Source organism: Bos taurus, chromosome 3 (assembly GCF_002263795.3).
Source record: "Bos taurus isolate L1 Dominette 01449 registration number 42190680 breed Hereford chromosome 3, ARS-UCD2.0, whole genome shotgun sequence".
Lineage (NCBI taxonomy): Eukaryota > Metazoa > Chordata > Mammalia > Artiodactyla > Bovidae > Bos > Bos taurus.
In genome coordinates, this window is record NC_037330.1 from 64,622,918 (window position 1) to 64,630,572 (window position 7,655).

Sequence of the window (7,655 nt, forward strand, 5' to 3'; positions counted from 1 at the left end):
AATAAGGAATACTAGATTATATATAAAACATATTCAGCTTTGAATAACTATGAGTGGTTTAAATTGTTTATAATTTTATCCACCTGGTAACAACAATTGAAACAAATTAGCCTTAGAAAGAAAGAAAGATAGTGCTAAGTCTTGTCCAACTCTTGGAATCCCATGAACTGTAGCCTGCCAGGCTCCTCTGTCCATGGGATTCTCCAGGTAAGAATACTGGAGTAGGTTGCCATTTCCTTCTCCAGGGGATCTTCCTGACCCAGGAATTGAACCCAGGTCTCCCATATTGCAGGCAGTTGCTTTACCTTCTGAGCTACATAGGAAGCCCCATAATATTCTTTACCAACTGTGCCATAAGGAAAGCCCAGGAATACTGTAGTGGTTAGCCTATCCCTTCTGTGGAAGATCTTTCCAATCCAGGAATTGAACTGGGATCTCCTGCATTGTAGGAGGATTCTTTACCAACTGAGCTATCAGGAAAGCCCTATTATCCTTAATTATATATAATAATCAGAGAAGGCAATGGCACCCCCACTCCAGTACTCTTGCCTGGAAAATCCCATGGAAGCAGGAGGCTGGTAGGCTGCAGTCCATGGGGTCGCAAAGAGTCGGACACGACTGAGCGACTTCACTTTCACTTCTCACTTTCATGCATTGGAGAAGGAAATGGCAACCCACTCCAGTGTTCTTGCCTGGAGAATCCCAGGGAAGGGGGAGCCTGGTGGGCTGACATCTATAGGGTCGCACAGAGTCGGACACGACTGAAGCGACTTAGCAGCAGCAGCATGTATAATAATGGTGGTGAAAATATGGGTAACTTACATGAAGACTTGATTAAAGAAACAAGTATTTTATGAAGTAAAACAAGTATTCTATGAAGTCTTCATGTTTAGTTTTGTGATCTTATGAAGAGATTGTTAGGAGATAATTTTCATAAATCTGTCATATACAAATTGCCAGTTGCCATGCACTCGCCATCTACCTCTGCTGCTGCTGCTGCTAAGTCGCTTCAGTCCTGTCTGACTCTGTGCGACCCCATAGACGGCAGCCCACCAGGCTCCCCCGTCCCTGGGATTCTCCAGGCAAGAACACTGGAGTGGGTTGCCATTTCCTTCTCCATCTACCTTGACAAGGATTAAATCGTGCTATTGCAGCTGCTGATCTCAACAACTCCTGAAAGGAGTTCAGGGTGGAGGGCAGACGTGAGGCTGTCATGCTCAGGGAAAAACTGGCAGGACAAGTCTTCAGATAATTAGATATTTTAAGGAACTGATTTCATGAACCCAATTCTTGTATCTCCTCATATCTAAAAAAAGCACTACAGTCATTTGTGGTGAATGTTCTGTTATCGTGTGGCTGTTCTGTCATGTGAATGTTTCTGCTAGTCACTGTTCCTTGTGACTAGCAGAAAGCTTCATAAGACTAGTAGAAACCTTCTGGAAAAATATGTGCTTGTTTGCATGTATTCCCCCTTCATCAAAGTCACATTTATACTGACCTTCTCTCTGCTTCTTTGGAACAATTTCTCAGAGCTATCTGAGGTGCTGTCTCCCAGGCTGCAGTTTTTCATTTTGCTCCAAATATAATTTAACTTGCAGATCTCAAGTTGTGCATTTTTAATTCGGCAGATCTCATATTTCTGCACATCTTTTGAGAAAGTGTCCTGATCAACTTTTTCTGGACTATATTATCAAAGATGTTTGTATAGCAAACATTGAATTGAAAAATAGAAACTGTCCCTTTTGTCTCTTCCTTCCCCACACTCACATTTTAAGTAAATGGAGGGATGGTTAGTGTACTATCCAATGTAACAAAGGAAATGTCTCCTACTAGAGCAAAGGTTCGGAGAAGGCGATGGCACCCCACTCCAGTACTCTTGCCTGGAAAATCCCATGGATGGAGGAGCCTGGTAGGCTGCAGTCCATGGGGTCACTGAGGGTCGGACACGACTGAGCGATTTCACTTTCACTTTTCACTTTCATGCACTGGAGAAGGAAATGGCAACCCACTCCAGTGTTCTTGCCTGGAGAATCCCAGGGACAGGGGAGCCTGGTGGGCTGCCATCTGTCGACTTAGCAGCAGCAGCAGCAGAGCAAAGGTTAGGGAGGCTTACTGTCCATTATAAAAGACTGGATTCCTAAACTAACTAAACTAAAGCTCTATGAGAATAGGTGTCATCCCCTCTTTACCTCACTTGATAGGAACAAGATTTCAGAAAGTGTGTTGTATAAGTCATTCAGTTGTATCCAACTCTTTGAGACTGCATGGATTGTAGCCCACCAGTCTCTTCTGTCCATGGAATCCTGTAGGCAAGGATACTGGAGTGGGTTTCAGTTCCCTCGTTCATGACCAAGGGATCAAATCTGGATGTCCCGAATTGCAGGCAGATTCTTTACCATTTGAGAAATGTTGAAACAGTGCTATTGCTATTGAGGTAGACATTGTTAGGCAGTCAGTATAAAGTTGAGGCCTTGATTCTTTTAATTTTAGTTTTCAACTCCAACTTTAATTTTACCTAAGCATCTTGTTTTACTAATCTATACCTGTTGTTTACTTTCCAGGCATTCAGAAGAATGCCCCCCTGGTCTGGAGGACCATAAAACATCCAGACCCATAATAAAACAATCAGTAATTGCCATCTAACTTATCAAGGAAAAAACCCCTGGTGGATCATTAAGTCTTAAATATACACCTGGTCTTTAAACAATAGCCTGAGATCATGAGAAAGAGTCACAGGCTGCCAGCTCAATGCCTAAAAAAACCCCAAGGACTAGGAATTAAAAAAAAAAAAAAAAAAGCCATAAAAATGACAAACTGGACATGGTGGCTTTTTAAAATGGTTGGTCAAAAATTACATAAAACAGGTGCCCCAAACCAACCCAAAATGAACAGATCAATACTGGCAAAGATATAAACTGTTGTTATTCTCACCTTTGAGGGCTCTTTACCCTCTCTCAGTGTCTATGCTGAGAGCTCTGTTATCACTATCTTCTAAAATAAACTGTGTAAGATTTTTCAAGTTTATAAAGTTCAGCTTTAGGCTCTATGAACAAGGACTTGGTTTCCCATTTCATCTGTGGGGGCTCTTCACCCCTTCTCAGTGTCTATGCTGAGAATTTTGCATCTCTGTGATCTAAAATAAACTTTGCCTATGTGAGTGTTTGTGAGTTTACAAAGTTCAATTTTCAGTTCTAGCAAACAAGGACTCAGTTTCCTATTTCACTGTGAGTAATAAAGGAGTTTTGATGCTGTTAGTATTTCAAGAAATCTCTCTCCCTCTCTCCTTCCCCTCTGTATCTCCTTCCTTCACATGCCTATAACATGAACATTAAGTTGACTCATAACCACGTCTCTTAGAGGAAAAATCCAGTTTTAATCTCTGCTTTGTTCTTGCCTAGTACATCAGTGTAGTTCAAGTCAACATCACAGGTCAGAGGAGACCCTTAGGGAGAAAAAATTTTCGGATTTCAGAACTGTTGATATTTATTTTACAAGATGTGTAATGCGAAGGTGAAAATGTTAGTTACTCAGTTGTGTCCAACTCTTTGAGACTCCAGAGTTCCTATAGCCCTCCAAGGTTCCTTTGTCCATGGAATTCTCCAGGCAAAAATACTGGAGTGGGTAGCAATTCCCTTCTCCAGGGGATCTTCCCAGCCCAGGGATTGAGCCCATGTCTCCTGTACTGCAGGAAGATTCTTTATCTTCTGAACCACCAGAGAAGCCCCATAATGCAAAGGTAGCATAATGCAAATAATGTGACAGTTTGACCAGGGACCCTTAATTTAATATACTACCATTTCTGCACAGTATATGAGTATTCAAACTGTTAAAAAACAAAAATTAACAGTCAATTATAGAGATCTTATTGACTTTATTAAATGATTCATGAACTAGAGAGCATCGAATCAAGCAGATAGAGAGGAAATCTGAGGAACTGCACAAGGTGAAAGGCTTTTACAGGCAGAAGAGCTCAGAAACAAGGAAGTTATACTAGCCCCCTAAATAGGCTTTTCCTTTTCTTAAAAACATTTTTTGCAATGTTATTTTCCTTTACAGGATGTCAGAGGTCTATCAGACAGATTATCTAACTCATGTTGATCAGGCAATTCCTGTCTGAGTAGTTTAAGATTCTGTTTCTGAGAGAGCTGCAACTGTATTAAGTCTCAGTGTAGTGACAAATGGCTTACAGAAGCGGCTATCTTTTGGGTGTGTGGCCTGTTTTTAACAATATGAAGAAATATTTTTATAGCAGTTCCAATCATGTTTTGACTGCAAACTGATTTTCTACAAATTCTGGAAAATATCTGTGGTACTAAGAGTTTTTTGGCTTTGAAGTTATTAAAGATTATGAGCCTTTGTTTAAGGAGAAGGGAGGTTGAAATTGACCTATGCTTGTGCTCAGTTGTTAAGTCTTGTTCGACTCTTTTGAATGACTAGCCCACCAGGCTCCTCTGTCAATGGGATTTCCCAGGCAAGAATATTGGAATAGGTAGCCATTTCCTTCTTGATGAAATAAACATAAGTCTACTTATATCTGAAGTTCAACCTGGTGGTCAAATCTAACTGTCTGGAGCCACCAGTTCACTTTCAGCAACACACTGTTACTTAATTTTCTTCTTTTTAAATCTTTCACATAGAGATTATGGCAAGTATCTAAAAGAGATCTGCTTTTCTATTTTTACTGGCCAAAACACCAGTATATAGCTTCTCTCAAGATTACTTTTTCTCCCTTTTAATGGGAAATAGGAAAAGAATCTACATTTCCTAACTTCTATTATGCATTTACTCTATTTTGATTTAGCCACAATTAAAGATCATGTCCTTTTGCTCATTTTTTACATTATTGAGCTGTTACCTTGAAGGAATAGATAATGCTCCCTGCTCTTCAAAGGGAGAGAAATAAGAAAGGACATTAATCTTAGGTGTTCATTTAAATCCTGTCCTTGGTGACGATCATTCAGATGATACTCTCTCCTGTTTTTTCAGGAGTAGAGAGACAAGTGTAAAGAAAAGTCTTAAGATCTTTCCTCCTTTGAATGCCAACATTAACAGTATATAGTTCAGTAACTGAGGCCTAGGAAGACTTTTTAAACTAGCTGATATTATTAAGAGAACTGGTTTTGGGAGACATCCTTCCATTCTTCGAATTACAAACCCCTCAAGCCAATGGGTCAAACTATGTTCATTTATGACTTTGCTAGAACTCCTAAAATAATTTTATTTTATAAATCATTCAATAAATTGATGTAGACATAACTATCATTTCACATATTAGGAAAGCAATGTGCTTCAAAAGAAATGTGGCATAGTGAAAAATGTTAAAAGAGTACTTTGTTTGTTAAATTATCTAGAAAAGACAGTTTAAAGAAGTTCATGTTTTTTTTTTAATTCATAGAAGATAAAGGTAAAGAATAAGTAGATGGATGTATATTAGTAGAACAAATTTAATGCAATTAAATACACTAAATAAAATAGTACCCTTTTTGAAATTACTGCTTTCTACATATTATTATGACTTTTATTTAAGCTGATATCCTGGTCAAGAGCAGTGAGAATTATGCTCTAGCTTTACAATTGCTATGTGAAAATACAGAATTCTTCATAAATTTGAACATTATTTTTGTTCAGGGACAATGCTAATTTTCTCTGTATTGTTCCAGTTGTAGCATAAGTGTTGCTGAAGTGAGCACTAAAGTATATCAAAATGCCCAAATCTAAAAAACTGTATCAATGGCTCAAGCAATTTTAGAAATTGATCTAAAATGAACGTGAAATATTGACGTTGTAGGACATTAGATACATTGTTTGTATGAGAACACTTGGCCTTACCTGGTGGTGCTAGTATTAAAGAACACGTCTTCCAATGAAGAAGACATAAGAGTCATGGGTTCAGTTCCTCAGTCAGGAAGATCCCCTGGAGGAGGGCATGGCAACCACCTTCAGTATTCATGCCTGGAGAATCCCATGACAGAGGAGCCTGGCAGGCTATGGTCCATGTGGTCACAAAGAGTCAGACATGACTGAAGCCACTTAGCACATGCATATATGGGAGAACTACATTTCTGATAGGACACTAGAGAGGAGTTAATAGCTTATATTTTCATAATAAGAAAGAACTATGAAAAAAATGCATCTATATCTTAGAAGAAAATTTTAACAGACCTACATTTAATATTTCTAGAACTAACACCAAAAAAAGATGTCCTATTCATCAGAGGGGACTGGAATGAAAAGTAGGAAGTCAAGAGATACCTGGAGTAACAGGAAGTTTGGCATTGGATTATAAAATAAAGCAAAACAAAGGATAAAATAATGTTGCCAAGAGAATGCACTAGTCATAGCAAACACCCTCTTCCAGCAACACAAGAGATGACTCTACACATGGACATCACCTGATGGTCAATAATGAATTCAGACTAATTATATTCTTTGCAACAAAAGAAGGCAAAGCTCTATACAGTCAGCAAAAACAGACCTGGAGATAACTGTGGCTCAGATCATGAACTCCTTATTTCAAACTTCAGACTTAAATTGAAGAAAGTAGGGAAAACCACTAGACAATTCAGTTATGACCTAAATCAAATCCCTATGATTATACAATGGAAGTGACAAAAAGAATCAAGGGATTACATCTGATAGAGTGCCTGAAGAACTGTGGACAGAGGTTTATAACATTGTACAGGAGGTGGTAATCAAAACCATCCCCAAGAAGAAATGCAAAAAATAAAAATGGTTGTTTCAGGAGGCCTTGGAAATAGCTGAGAAAAAGAAGAGAAGCAAAAGGCAACGGAGAAAAGGAAAGATATATTCATCTGAATGCAGAATTCCAAAGAACAACAAGAAGAGACAAGAAAGCCTTTCTAAGTGATCGATGCAAAGTGATAGAGGAAAACAATAGAAAGAGAAAGACTAGAGATTTTGATACCAAGGGAACATTTCATGCAAAGATGGGCACAATAAAGAACAGAAACAATATGGACCTAACAGTAGCAGAAGATATTAAGAAAAGGTGGCAAGAATACACAGAAGAGCTATACAAAAAAGATCTTCATGACCCAGATAATCACAATGGTGTGATCACTCACCTGGAGCCAGACATCCTGGAATGCAAAGTAAAGTGGGCCTTAGGAAGAATCACTATGAACAGAGCTAGTGGAGGCGATGGAATTGCAGTTGAGCTATTTCAAATCCTAAAAGATGATGCTGTGAAAGTGCTGCACTCAATATGCCAGCAAATTTGGAAAACTCAGCAGTGGTCAGGGCCACAGGAATGGAAAAGATCAGTTTTCATTCCCATCCCAAAGAAAGGCAATGCCAAATAATGTTCAGACTACCACACAATTGCACTCATTTCACACACTAGCAAAGTAATGCACAAAATTCTCAAAGCAAGGCTTTAATACTACGTAAACTGAGAACTTCCAGATGTTTAAGGTGGATTTAGAAAAGGCAAAGGAGCCAGAGATCAAATTGAAAGCATCCATTGGATCATAGGAAAAACAAGAGAATTCCAGAAAAACATCTGCTTCATTGACTACGCTAAAGCCTTTGACTGTGTGTATCATAATAAGCTGCGGAAAACTCTTAAAGAGATGGGACCACTTTACCTGCCTCCTGAGAAATCTGTATGAAGGTCAAGAAACAACATTATACGT

At 38.8% G+C, this 7,655-nt stretch overlaps 1 non-coding gene across 1 annotated transcript; it reads right to left on the minus strand.

The window, feature by feature from the left end:
• Positions 1-5,583: 5,583 nt before the first annotated feature.
• Positions 5,584-5,690, minus strand: LOC112446081 (U6 spliceosomal RNA). Its single transcript, XR_003034159.1, has one exon. It is a non-coding gene; the product is annotated as a U6 spliceosomal RNA (small nuclear RNA).
• Positions 5,691-7,655: the final 1,965 nt, after the last annotated feature.